This window comes from Diadema antillarum, unplaced genomic scaffold (genome assembly GCF_040938485.1).
Source record: "Diadema antillarum isolate AM-2024a unplaced genomic scaffold, OU_Dant_1.0 seq00000931_RagTag, whole genome shotgun sequence".
Classification (NCBI taxonomy): Eukaryota; Metazoa; Echinodermata; class Echinoidea; order Diadematoida; family Diadematidae; genus Diadema; species Diadema antillarum.
The window spans coordinates 1,183,158-1,198,031 of NW_027271782.1; the positions used below are offsets into that span (position 1 = coordinate 1,183,158).

At 38.2% G+C, this 14,874-nt stretch overlaps 1 protein-coding gene across 4 annotated transcripts in view; it reads right to left on the reverse strand.

Moving 5' to 3' along the window:
• LOC139741454 (protein kinase C iota type-like) overlaps positions 1–14,874 on the reverse strand; it is a 127,868-nt gene that overhangs the window by 90,176 nt on the left and 22,818 nt on the right. Inside the window, exon 1 of one of the 4 annotated variants that reach the window (XM_071652038.1) lies at positions 11,113–11,952. The exons of 2 other annotated variants lie outside the window; for them this stretch is intronic. The gene's annotated coding sequence lies outside the window, so the exon portion shown is untranslated. Of the gene's footprint in view, positions 1–6,338; positions 7,095–11,112; positions 11,953–14,874 lie in introns of those variants that run through there. One more of the 4 variants, XM_071652037.1, reaches the window with a different exon arrangement.

A 14,874-nucleotide genomic window follows, 5' to 3' on the forward strand; every position in this document is an offset into this window, starting at 1 on the left:
GAAATCTATTACCACTGTTTGCCCTAAATCATAAAGAAGTTTCCATATTTTTTTTTTCATTCTGAGGAAATGTCTGAATTACCCACCTCTACAATATAACAGCCTATGAAGTGAATCTAATTGTCAGGGATGCAAAAGGGACAAACAGTCAAACTTCATGTCTACTTCTGCCTATACTCACATTCAACACATGAACACATGCATGCAGAATGTTCTGGAGAACAGATATATTGACACAAGGTGCATAAAGGGGAGGCGCCTTTACAAAATTAAAGGCCTCCCATTTTTTTTCTTTCTTTTGTTTTAACAAAAAATAAAGAAGGGGTGCGTGCATAGTGCCCCCCCCCCCCCCCCCCCCCATCCGCCACTGGTTAAAGTTGCGATCGTGTAGTATTAAATTCGTGAATAGCACCTGACTTGCAAAATTCGCAAATACATAAACCTCACGAAGCATTTGGCGTATAAAGTACACATGAAATTTGAGTGTGAATCATGTAACAGAATACCACCTATTGTACAGTGGGGTATTCCTTTCATGACCCAACACACTTCCTGCCTTCTCCCCACGCTATATGTGATTGCATGATGTGAAGGTGTACTGCACATTCATATACATGTACTTTATGTATACGTTACTGCAGTGCATTGTATGTATCGGTAAATTTTATTTACATTTGAAGTGCTGAACTGTATGGCGGAGGAACAAATGCAAGAAGGGTCAACCAGAATCAAAATCTAATCACGCTCCCAGAGCAACAAGGAAACCAAGTCCCTTATTACCATACATGTGGCATATAGGCAATTTATGCATGTGCAGTGCTTTAGTTAGTACAGTACCTAGGGGATTGAGGTGTAGGCCTACTTTTGGGCCAGAAATACCATTGCATTTTGTGAATGGGAACATCAAGTGAATTATCTCTATCTATGAAATACCATGGTATTTCCCAAGAAGAATGGTGCAAACAAATTACCATGCATGGTATGTAATACTGTGGTACAAATGTGAATGCAATCATTAAAACTACTTATAATGTACATCACCATATCCTTTGGTGTCCTGTGTTCTTTTCCAGTGAAACTAACCTCTTAATTCTTAATTCAACATCAACATTCAACTCTGTTATAGATAAATCCAGAAAAGAAGAGTGCCGAAATCACAACTCGCCACAACAACTCCACGTGTGTGATATGATGCTAGAAGAGGCATTCAGGGTACAAAATGCACATGGCGTATAATACAAACACTGATTCCCCTTGAGAGCTATAAATCTGTGGAATATAACAGTGATTTAGCCTTTACTGCTTCAGCCCACTAGAACAATATACCCTCTATCATACTGCTACAGCACAGGCTAAGACCCATGGTATTCGTCATTGGCATGGAATGACATGGGAGTTACCCCTGCCAAGAGTAAACAATGCAGGGACAAGCACACAATCACAGTTACACAGTAACCACATTGAACTGTGACATAAACAGGGGGTTGTAAAAATGACACTGATATAAAGTACAGTTTGTATACCGTATGTACACAATGACACTGCAACTGCTACAATATGAATCACCTGGGCTTTCCTTGTACTGGACAACAGGTATGACTAACGCCTTTACTACAAAGTCATGAGTCTTTTAGTCATTGCACTTCGGAGAATCCCAATTTTGACAACTTGTCTTCTGACATAGCAAAACTCATCATACATCTTTACAGCCAAATCATCAGTGTACACACAGACATACCAAAACACACACACACACACACACACACACACAAATACACACACACATACACACACACACAAATACACACACACATGAGCACACACATGGTGCATTCTTCATATGCCATGCAGTACACATACAAAGCATTAACAAAATGCATGTTCTGAGCACAGAGTATTATGTTACACAGCAAACAAGCACACAAACAGTATCAATCACACACACTCACACTTATACACACATCTTTCAGGTTCAAGTCGAAGGATCTATTGGTCTGTATAACAGGTGCGCATTCATTCTACATATGTGCTGGTACATGCAGCTGGTACGTACATAAAACTGCTTCACGTGATCAGTACAGTAATATCATACATTGATTGTACTTGACATTTGAAGATAAAATGGGAAGAAAAGTGTACAAATCATCATATGTTACACTACATGTTTTATATCATCACACGTTACACTACATGCTTTATATTCTTACAGTGAAATAATCAATTCAGAGCAAAAATACTAACAAACTGAGGAGTACATTCTGTGGTATTTACCTTCTTTATTCCAACGACCAAATGTTGGTAATTACAACAAAATATTGGCAGATGGCACCAAAAAAAGAAAAGAAAAAAAAAGCATGTGACTGTTTAGCAGCCTTTTCCTCTTCATTTCTCACATTTTCATTTCTTGCCATAATTGCTAATCAACAGCAAAATCTTCCATCATTTCTGACAAGCATCGCACACGCGGAAAAGCTCATATCATTCCTAATATTCCAGACTTCATATGATTCACTAAATTTTAATTCCCAACATTCGGAACAATGCAAAACTTTGGAGGCAGGCAGAATCTTTTGCCTAATAAATTGGTGCAGTTGAATTCTAAATATATCCTATTTCTACTACAACCATACACTAAGGCTTTTGATTAAAGATAACTCTATAGATGTGGGTCCATTTCATATACCTTACACTTTTGCACATCTTTATTTCAATTTTATAGCCTTCACTTTTTTTCTCAACACAATTTCATATTACCATTTGCTGCTAAAGTAATTGTTGTTAAAGTATACATTTTGATTACCTTACTACATCATCAGATTATTAAAAACAAAATATTGTTGTATAGGGAATGATTGTTGTAATAAAGTTATGCTTGTTTTTTTTTCTATGTTTTTGTGAACACAAAGTGAAAATATATCTAAATCGATCAATCAATCTTATACCAATAGCATCCAACACAGAAATTCCATGACGTGTGAAAGCTTTTACATACACACGGTGTACAGTTACAGAAATAAATACATTTCTGTTTCGTGTTTAAATGCTGTGCCCTAAAGAGATCTGATCTTCCTCTAAAACCACTTCCTTTGGATCTGTTGAAAAGTGTCAGGAAGCAGATTACCTTAATTGCGGATTCACATGTGAACCATTTAAAAACGGTACCAAATGAACTCTCTGCAACAAGAATTTGCTTTAACAGCAGGTACCAGGTATATATGGGTTGATGGATGTATAGACCCATATTGTCCATGATTACAGCTGTTTAAATCTCTCTGTTCCAGGTATAAATATGTAAAAATCAATTATGCTTTAGTTAGTCGGATTGACCATAAAATATGCATGTTATCAGGGCCATACCAGCAGAATTTCATATTCCTGTCCTTCTTTGCCTGAAGCAGCCAATACTACAGTTTAGATAAGTATTACTTCAACAAAGGAAAAATAAAATCCTACGATATCTAAGTTGACTTTAACAGAGTAAAAAAAAAGAAAAGAAAAAACAACAAATAAAACACACACAGAAATATAAAGTGAAATTCCTGCTAAACTGGAAAACTGGAAATGTAAGGACAGACAGATGTGAATCATGACATGATAATAATATTACCAGGACTAATCTACAAATAGATGCAATATAAAATGTGATTGTGGCTTATGTGGCTGCAATTTTGTGCATGCATGTATGCAACTACATAAATCGGGATACTCTACTTAGACATGGTTATGAAAGAATTTGAAAATTTCTGCTGTGTATGGCTAGCAAAACTTGTCATGATAAAAACTATATGTTGGGATTTATCTTTTAAACTGTTCTACATAGAAAAATTTGATTATCAATCCCAAATTCTGCATCCAAATGAACGCCCATTTTAAATCAAACTGGGTAACTTGGTGACCATGCACTTGCTGGTTACTACGCTAACATTAATGCCCTCGTGTGTATGGCACTGGATGCTGATTTGGAAGAATGAGAACAAGAAAATCTATGACTGGTGATAATGAAAAGATTTCTTTATAAATAAAAGGCACTAAAATACTTTCAAAGTTACATTTCCAGTTTACTACTGATACTACCAACAAAGGCCTATTCGTACTGACCAAAAATTTCCCTTTAATAATGACTTATTCAGCAAGTTAGAAGCCAGGAAATGGTCCGTATCCTGTATTGTTCCCCTGAGCAGGTTGCACGATTAGATCAAATTTCAGGCCATTTGATTTGCTGAATGGCTCAATGCATATCCTGTGTTACCCACTCCTCACATCAGTTATATGAGCAGATCTGAAAGTATGTACATAGCAGACAATGCTATCTTGCTTTTTATAGCATCCCTCATATTAATATTTAATGGTACCACCTTTGAAACGCATGGCGTTCATCTGATCTAACTAGAACTTAAAATATGCATATATGCTAAGGTCATTTTGCTTTTAATTTTTACTTCTCATTTTCTGGCTGCTGGTACTAATGCTTGACATCAACCTTCTCTTAGAACATTAAAAAAAAATCATACTTCTCACTGCATAGATTGAAATAAAGCATACCAGGCATTCTCTATGTTAAAATATTTTGATGTAGAGATGAAAAAAAAAATTGTTTTACAGTAGACCAGTTGGAAAGTCTGTATTCCTGTCAATTTCCATTGCCAAAAAACAACATTTGATTGTCTACCTAGGTACTTGGTCATAATGTTTAAATGAAATGGTCAGATTTCTTGCCATTTCTATCAGCTGAACTGATTACATATGTTGCCAATTACACAGAGTTCACAAACTCAGCAATGAACCTCTGCCAGCAACCAGTTCAATACTTACAAACCACAGTCTAAGCAATGAACACATATACTGTAAAAGTGGAAATATTTGTGGTGTTGAAATTTTTGTGCATTTCGCGCAACGAGAAACTGGCGCAAAAATAAAAGCACACAAATATTTTTGCTTGCCTTATGTTCCTGCAGTTGATGTCTTGATTCCGTGGAATTAAAAACACGCAAAACTTTTCTTACCCTGCCAAGCGCAAAAAATTAGCCACGCGAAAATATCCACTTTTACAGCACTATAATTCCACATGTGGAAACAAAATGAGTAATGAATTGTATGCAGTCAAAAGATGCACATGGTAGACAATTTATTCTTATGCACTACCATCTCACAAATTTACTCAAGTGCTTGCAGAAATTGGCCGTATCTTCGGAACATATAAATAAGGTTGATCTAGATTTACCTCGTCCATACAAAAATATTTTTAGCCGCATAATGATGTCCATAATGATGCCAAACATGGTGTCCATACCAAGTTACATAACAAGGCCACCACCTTACAATATCCATCAACATTTTATGCCAAGATGGTCTTACTTTTGTGAATTTTTCAGACAGGTTCTCAACTGCAAGCATACCACTGCGCAAAAATATTGACAATTTAAATGAAAACAAAAATTTGCCCTGAGGAAAGCACTGACTGAGGTCAGCACACTAACATTGCAATATCAGACAACTATGAGAAGTAGAGCCCCGATGACATGCTATCAGGATCCTGCTAAAATCCTTGGAATAGTAGTCCTTGTTTTTTTTCCTGAGATGTTTTCAGAAGCAATGTTTTAATAATATTATTTGTTTGAGAGCCATACTTTCTTCTGAACATTTGCGTAATGTTTGGTTTTTAGCAATCATCATAATGAGAAGACCACAAAGTAAAAAACAAACATCTTGTAAAATTGTAAAATCAACTGTCATTCTCAAAAATATCTGTACGTGAAAATCTCAGCGTGTTCGGTGTAGACCTGTTCAGTTTTTTGTTTTTTTTTACATTAATGTCTACTTCAGCCATAACTGGATGGCTTCATGAGTATGCCTAACAATAGCTACAGTTTATAATTCATGCACTAACTCTTTCATTATTTTGGAAGCTCCCCCCCCCCCCCCCCCCCCCCGCCTCACCCCCGCTATGGGCGACATAAGTTACAGTGATTTAGAACTGAATACGTCTATGTGGAAAGCAATGTGTACCTCCATGATTTACAAATATCAAGATAATACAATGCCCTACTTGCGGATGCATGTAGTTCATTACACTCTACACAGCAAACAGACAAATCAATCATATTGCACTGGCGTCCCACTTCAGACGAGGCATATTGACACGAGGGTATGGACACAATACAGGTACGGATTCTGCTACAATGGAGGTGTCTATTATATTGCATTGTTTTTGGTGTAGCCTTGTAGGGTGTCTTCACTGAGCATTATATCGCCCAGGCAAAGAATGTGCGAGGCCCACTGACACCATACCACATGTGCAGCCAACCTCGGGTTGCCATTCAATCACAGAAAATACTCACATCCCGGTATGTGGTGGAAAATGTGTCGACTGCAAAGGGGGGCGGATACGCTCCGTCAGATGCTCAGACTCACACAGCGTGCTCTCCCGACACACTGTGCACAATACAACAATCTGCCAAGATGCCTCGAGATCTGCATGCAGTACGCTGCATCCCACGCCCAGTAACTAAATGAGCTCAATGTTCTCCGCGTTCCATTCCCATTATTGGTTTACACCGTCACTTGGCATCAGCGCCAGAATTCGACGGGCAAAGGAGCTGCTTTGATTCGCAACTTCAAGTCTTCAAACGAGAGTAACAAACACAACCATACCAAAAACAACATCAACAGAAATCCTGCTGTACTGTCTCAAACCCAGAACATGTATGATGAACAATTCTGGCTCTTTACAATATCAAATCACACGCTCCAACAGGCACACAAGTGCACACATACTCAAAAGAAAAAAAAAAGAAGAATGAAACAGGGGACCCCGTGTATTTTGAAAATCACCAATCTCAAACTTTGTGCCAAGCCATGAAGCCGGCATTACAAGGTAACTCTAGGTACCCCTTGAACTGCACTGGCATGCAAACAGTTGTACATGTTTTTAAGTGTGACTGGGGTTTACTCCTACAGGGGCAAACTGGCGTCTTCCATTACAATTCGCTGAGTCACAGCACAACGGGCGGCAAAAGGCAAACTTGCCCCTGAGAGAAACAATAACAACAACCACAATGGAGAACTATCGTTTTCAACCCCGGACAGGGTCAAAGTCATTCCACCCTCCGAAAGACAACACCAACCTGCAAGGTATACCAGAATGGACACTCCCAATTGTCATCAAACAATGGACTCCAGACTCGACCTCCTCTCTGCCATCTAAGCATGTAGTGAGTCGATATTTGAAGAAAGCACTCTTCTTTATCAGGTACACGCTACCCTCAGCAAGCATACAAATGATACATCAAATTTGGACATACAATCCATCTATCAAACAGAGAGAGACAGAGAGAGGAAAAAAATATATACATATATTGTTTTCTTGAGTGTTACAAACCTTTGCGGAACTGTTCTAGCACAAAAAACAACTCTTTCAGTCCAAAATAATACACACACATATTGGTGATAAGGGCTTCTAACCAACAACTTACATCCTTGGGCAAAACCAAAAAGAAAGAAAAACAAAATCTAATACCTTCCGGGGCAAGGAGAATGCATCTGTGGAATTCATAACTTTTCTTTAATCCATCAAGTCTCAGGAACGACATTTCATGTTCTGTTTTGTTCTAAATCTTTATATCATCATTTTTGCCATTCATCGCTAGTGTTTCACAAAGTAGCATAGGGGGAAAAAATCACTTTAACTTCAGACCTTCAATGTTTATATTCAAATGTTTAGGTCAGTTGGTGAATATTTCAAAACCTCTCACTGATAGTTACTAATATCTATATTCTGAAAAGAAAAGCAATTCATTTCAGAAATTCTTCATTTTTTTTTCTCCAAAAGTAGCACAAGAAAACAAAAATATTTTAAAGTAATTTCAGCCCTTCAATGCTAATATCTATTTCAATTGTAGAGTATTTAAAAGCCTGTTACTAAAAGCTGCTACCAAAACTCTGAAAAAGAAGCAATGAATTTCAGAAATTTCACAAGTCTTTTTTCCCCAAAAAGTAGCACATGCAAGAAAAAAATAAAGAGAAAAAAAAAAACATTTGATTTCAGCCCTTCAATATTATATAATATAGATGTTTAATTTAAATTGCACAAAATCAGGTGGGGGTTAGCATTGTGCTGCTGATCACACTAATTTGTGTTTTGTTTTGTTTTGTTTTGTTTTGTTTTGTTTTTGTTTTTTTTTTTTGGGGGGGGGGTCCACACATGCATAAATCTTGAGCTTGCGATCGCAATGCATTTCTCGAGAATTGCAACCTGCTAATTTGTATACGTGTGAATCACCCTAATGTGTCTGCAACAAAATTTCTTCAAGACGTTAATAGTGAGTTAACTCTTGTGGAAAGAACACTATGTCAAAAGGCTGGTGGTAGTCTGTGGTTGCTTAAGATACACACAGGGTTGTCCTACAAGGCATTTTATTTGAAATTATTGGAAGAGAAGAAGAAAGCTAAAATCACAAACATTCCCCTGGCAACCTCCTCATTTTTTTATGATTATGATGACGGACACTTTCACTTCTAGACAATCATTTCAAAAACATTGTAACTCTATTTGCCTGTTCTAATGCCATATCAAATGAACCACTGTGAGTGAGAAAAGACCATAAGAGAATTAAATTCATAACTATTGGGCAATACCGAATACATTGTTTCTACATTTTTTTTCAAAAGAAAATTTATTCCTGAAAGCTAAGTTATCTTCAATACAACTAGTGAATCAAAAGTTGCAAATCAGTAAAATTCTATTGATATTAGACAGCTCATATGAAAGTTGTATTTCATTTTGACAGACAAATGTTCAGACAACAAATACAATACTAAAAAACAATTAGAAATAAACTATACACTAATAAACAGTATCACTGGATGAAGTTTACTCAATGAAAGTGGAAGAGAAATGCTCTACACTTTTTACTAGATGGGTCTTTAATTGCCAGATTTACCACGGAAACCAGCATTATGATCTTTGCTTTTTTTCTTCTATAATAAAAAAAAAGCCTTAAAAGAAGTTAGAACATTATATGCACCAAGGATAAATCAAACCTCCCTGCAATATCCTGCACTTGTTAACATAGCATGCCAATTTCGTATCATATGGCCTGCCATTTCTGATGCATTTTTGATGGAGCAATATGAGCTTGCAAGCGTATTATAACATCATGCTGGGCAATTATCTCAAGCTGGCCCCAGCAGCTCGTATCCCCAGCTCGCGTCAACGTGCCCGTAAATGCGAGACAATTTTTCTGTAGCGGTCCAAATGTGGTGCAATTCGCGCAGCGATGTTCAGTTTTTAATGTCATCCTCATTTCACTCACACCCAACATCTACTCAAACATGCTTCTTCACACATTAATGTCGTTATATCACACACACAGTGAGCATAGACGGAAATGATGTTTGGAAGCTACAAAATTACATTTCATGTTGGATAACGTAAAACATTCACTTGCAATATCTGCCTTAAATGTACTATTACTGCATCTGAAGTAAAATCAGGAACCATATACAAAATCATGAACAAACAAGAAAAATGAAATTAATGGAATTTTTATGAAAGATTGCCATTCCTTCTCCCAAGACGAGGAGTAAAAATCAAGATACTGAATTTATCTTGAGTGGAATATTCATTGCAGAATGTTTCTTTCTAGATTACCTAACATGAGAAACATTGCATTTACGTTGTACGGTTTTTGCTTATCACACAACACCAGCTACACTCAGTTGCCAATACACATGCCATGTTAGGTTCACGAATTACATACAACTGCCATAATTGTCTTCCCATCTGCTTGATTTTACTTCATATCATTTCAAGAATAGGTCATATTTGTTTTCCTACTTTCAGTTCATTTAGTTTTCTCCCTTGGGTTATATTCTCCTTTAATAATGTTATACCACCAGAGTTGTAATGAAACAAACACATGTTCACCAATGTGAATAATACTTCTACCAGTGTTACAAACTTTATGCGCACAAGCAACCAAAATTTACCCCCCCCACCCCCCCCCCCCCACCCCCGACACACACACATACGCTCAGGCAGTAGTCGCGAGGGGAGATCGCCGGACATGCAAAGTGGCATGTGTTTTTGTCATCATACGTTATCACAAATCGCATCACTCAACTTGTTAATTACAGTAATAAGCTCCCAGCTTTCCTTAGCCTTGATCAGCAGCTTGGTAATACAGAGTGGGGAGGAATCCACACCAGCAGCTAATTTCGCGAGGCTGATGGGGGGCAGCCCCAGCGGTATATCCATTTCCATTTTACACGCAGGCCAATCCTGGAAGTAGCGTGATGTTCGTACGTCCGCACATCCTGAACGAGGGTGTTCCCATAAGAAAAGCCCCTGCGCAAGGAATCTTATCAATTCTCCTCTCTGCATAATATATCTTGAAAATTAACTAAAGCACTAAACAGACGAATGACACAATTTTACATCAGTGTTTTCCATCAGCATAATGAGGATGAAATAGGACATACTTTTTTTTTTCTAATCTAAGCACACCAATGAAAGTATCATAATCTATACACTACAGTAACAATATCCATATGGATACATCTAATCACATACAAGAGCACATGATGGTGATTTACTTAATAGCAAGCCAGCTACTCTTCAACCTAGAATTGCAATCGACACATTTACAGGTACAAGCCAAAGAAGTCTGCCTTTCCTTCTTGTTAAAGTGCCTATTATGATGTGTTGCATATATTTCTACAATACATTCAGAGATGAACCGTTTCATCAAAACAAATGATAAAAATATGCACCGTATGCTCAAAAGAGAAATTTGATCCATTTGTATTAAAAAAAAAGAAGTATAAAAGACTAGAGGACTAATGAACTGGGAAATAGGACTGTGCTACCAGAAATGCACTGGTGTAGTGTGTACACTGGTATGCCTCAACCCACAATGTATCTGCTGTGCAGGACAATCTGAACTCTACGTGTACTAGCCAACTACAGTTCCAGAATTTAAATATCATCTTAAATATAGAAGATAAAATAACAAAGACATAGATGGGGGAAAAATATCAAAAAATAGCTTTAATTTTGTCCGCAAAGTTCCAAAGGGCAGGCATATTCTGTGCTCTCGGTCGCACTGTTATTACCTCGTTCTCCGGTCTGAGATTACTACAGTGCGAATGTGATCATAAGTAACGTTCTTGTGTCCTGGCGTCAGAAGTTGATCTAACTCATCAACCTGTCAACGCTTGCTTGGAGAAGATGAAAGGGAAGAAAAACAGGAACAAGATCATCTCGGTCTACGGGCGAGAGCCGGGCCCACGAAAGCGCATCCGACTTGTGTTTTCACTTTCAAATTGGAGAAAATTTGCAATGTCTCATATTTTTGAAACGAGATACAGGCCCTCCCGCCCGGAAATGAATGAAATTACTGAACAACAGAATGAGACGGTCCACCCTCTTTCTCTACAGCACTCTGTGTTTTAAGAGCGACAGCTACAGTGATGAAGTGAACTTTTGCGTGATTGCACTCTTCATTCTGAAACGCTGACAGCAATACATTGTACTTATCTTTATAATGCCCCTTGTTTTATTCTCACTTTTGATTCACAATGAAGTGAGCAATTACTGGTCAGGACTCTGAACACGCTTTAAAAAACAAAAACTTTAAACATCAAACTATATGCATATATGTGTCAATGGATCAGGTGTCAGGTATGAAAATGAAGAAAGTATGAAAGTGTGACAAAAAGGAAATTTGCATGTTTATTTTTTATTTGCCTGGTTTGTATTAACCCTTGAACCACTTCACTCCCTTTAAAATACATGATTCATTTGTTCAAACACATGCGACACTTACACCTTATTGAGTGAGTAGCAGTACACCTTTCTAAAAACTCTACATACAAAAAGTTTCATTTTTGTCTTATTTTCTTCTATTACTTGTGATAAAGGATCTGAATTGCCATTAATTAACTTGTCTGCTGGCAGATAATTAATGGAAGCCTACAATGGCTTGAGCTGTAAATAATAACTACCGGCACAGTCTTGCACGCAATGACAGGAAGTTTTCAAAAACAAGAGTTAAATCAAGTGAGTTGGGTTAAACAGTGTCATCTGGATGGACAAATATCTACTGTGAAGCAAGATATTTTCGCAGCATGAAATTTTTGTGAATTGGAGCTGATGGCTTTTTTGCAGCATGAAATTTTGGCAATTGCCACTAGCATTCAATGTATAGAGTGTACACAAGAAAATTTGTGTGCATTTTAATTTCACGAGTCTTGGCTCTCGCTAAATTTAAATGCATACAAACATTTCTGGTTTTACAGTAAACTGAAGTCCTTGTTGTCGAGTCCTTTGAGATTGGCAAAAGAGCTTGTCTGTATAAAAAATTTGTAAAGCACAACAATTTCAAGTTCATTGAGTGATTCTTTTGTTTGGTTAAATCAAAGAGGAAATGTGAATACCATTTCTCACAAATACTTTTGTCATATCACAGCTGTCAAGGCATGGTCTGAAGATGTTTTCCAAAAGAGTTCTGCTCCATCCTGGGTCTACATTATTTGTGATCTAAAACGTTTGACCTCTAAAATGCATTCCAGGATGCGAAGCTTAGCTGGACCTTACTTCGCTTCTGCCAATAAACTGTGCGCTCTTCACACATGGTAATACGCACGGTGCTGGCAATTACTCCAGCATGCATTTCATGTGAACTGGAAGCGATATGTTTGATTGGCGGGTCATGAGTTTGCCATACAGCTGTTAAAAGGAATGTTGTTTGCAATATATGTAGTGAGTAGGGAGACTAATTTCAGTGCCTTAATTTATGCTCCATAACACCAAGCTCATCTAGTAGTACATGTCGGGATCACGGCGACAGACAAGAAATTTTCGCTGCTTTGAAAGTCAACTCTGTCCAGTCCTACACCTGCAGAATACGCAAGAAGGATACTTGTGTACATACGCCCCTTTATCAGGTATTTACTGATTTGCACCAGCTACTTGGCGGGCAACGGCAAATATGATATTCTGAGGCAAATACTCTTAGCACTCAGGAGGATTTTGGAGCCTTGGATGTAGAGCCGGTATGTGGCTACATATTGGCCCACAACAAATTTAGTTTGTTGCGGATGCTGTTTATGGAAAGTGGGAAGATATGAACTGCATCTTGGGGCAGATTTGAAACCCAGGAAGGCAATAAAGTAGACATCCCTTGTAGGGGGGAGGGGGCATAGAACTAGAGATAGAAGAGGAAAAGGAGTTAACACTTATTCGGAGCAAAGATGTTCTTTAGGCGCAAGCTACCCTGGCTGCCCCTACAGAAATTGCTGCCCAATTAACTTGATAGAGCAACGCGGCAACTTCATGAATAAACTAAACACAAATTGCACAGTGCTGCGCAAATCTGCGGCAGCAGGCTTCTTGGAAGTACACGCGGAACCAGGCACCCCCTCTCTACTGTCCTCCGATCTATGTTCTATTTTCTCTCCCCAAACCTAATCCCAGAAAACTGCAAACCGCTCAATCGAAATCCATCACATGAAATCTTGTGGAGAGCTGCCGTCATGCCTCCGCAGAGATGAGTTTGCGACCATCTCATTTAAATTGGCCTACTTATGATCTCGAGTAGAGAGTATACGCCCAGTTCGTCCCTGCCCGCCTGGTAATATCATGGAGAGGAAGCCAGGACGAAAAAGTAATCTCCTGTAACCACTCTCAGCGCTTACATGTAAATCACATTCCACGCCGAAGCTTCCATGGTCAATTTGTCCACTTTTCATCACTGGAACATGGCTACCAACGAGTCGGGTATAAGAAGGAATGCCATTAACTGCCGTCCCAAAATGCATCGTGTGGATGCACTGTGTGTACATGTTGTACCATGAGGAGCATAAACCACATGATGAACAAGCACAAGTAGAGTGCATCGGTCTGTACATCAATCCCCACAAGGTAATATTAACAGCTGAGAATGATAACGGCGTTAAGTTGCCACTAAAGCCATAGTGTTCGAGGCTCATTCTCAGCCGACGACAATGGAGATGATTTATAAAATCTTGAGGTATACATTATTAATGCCACTGATGAAAAGACAACAATTCAAACCAAAACCAATCCAAAACAACATTTCCATTAACCCGTTGAGGACAGACTGATTTTGCCACAACACACATTTCCCATAGGCACCAGCCCGAATATTCTTGGAACTCGTCCTCAACGGATTAAATCTTGCAGAGAAAGGGCCACAAAAACTATTTCTCTAGCAGTACCTACCTGCATCTACAATGTGATAACATATTGTAGTCTCCAACACCTATTCTTATAAAATTCTATGGAAATTTCATCCTGGTGATCTATGTAATTTGCAAGTCATTCTTTCTGTATCTGGTTTATCATTTTTTAACCCCTCTCCCAGTATCAACATATTTGCATTCAACAGTTATTGCTACGTAGGACAAGGTTCAACAGGCTTTCTGCTGTTCTCAAAGCTCTGGATAACATTTGCAATAAGTGAATAAATTATTAGTGGAAAATTGAGCAAAGAAAATGGGATTCCATCGGGATTAGAACCCAAGACCTCCGGATTGGCTAGCCCGGTGCTCTACCGACTGAGCTATAGAAAGCCCTAGTTCAGTGTTAGTCCCAGAAACCCTAAATTCTCGATGCTCGAACGGTCAGAAGCTATAGCAGTGTGTTTGTGTGTGACACGCACGTACACACTTAAACCTGGCATAAACCTGAAGGAGAATTCAACTTGGGGATAAATGCGAGGGATCACCAAAGTGATACAGCTTTTTGAGTATGTAACAAACTCAAACAGAAGAAAACTGACCAGAAATGAATATAATACATTAATAGTGGGAAATTGAGCAAAGACAATGAGATTCCATCGCGATTTGAACCCG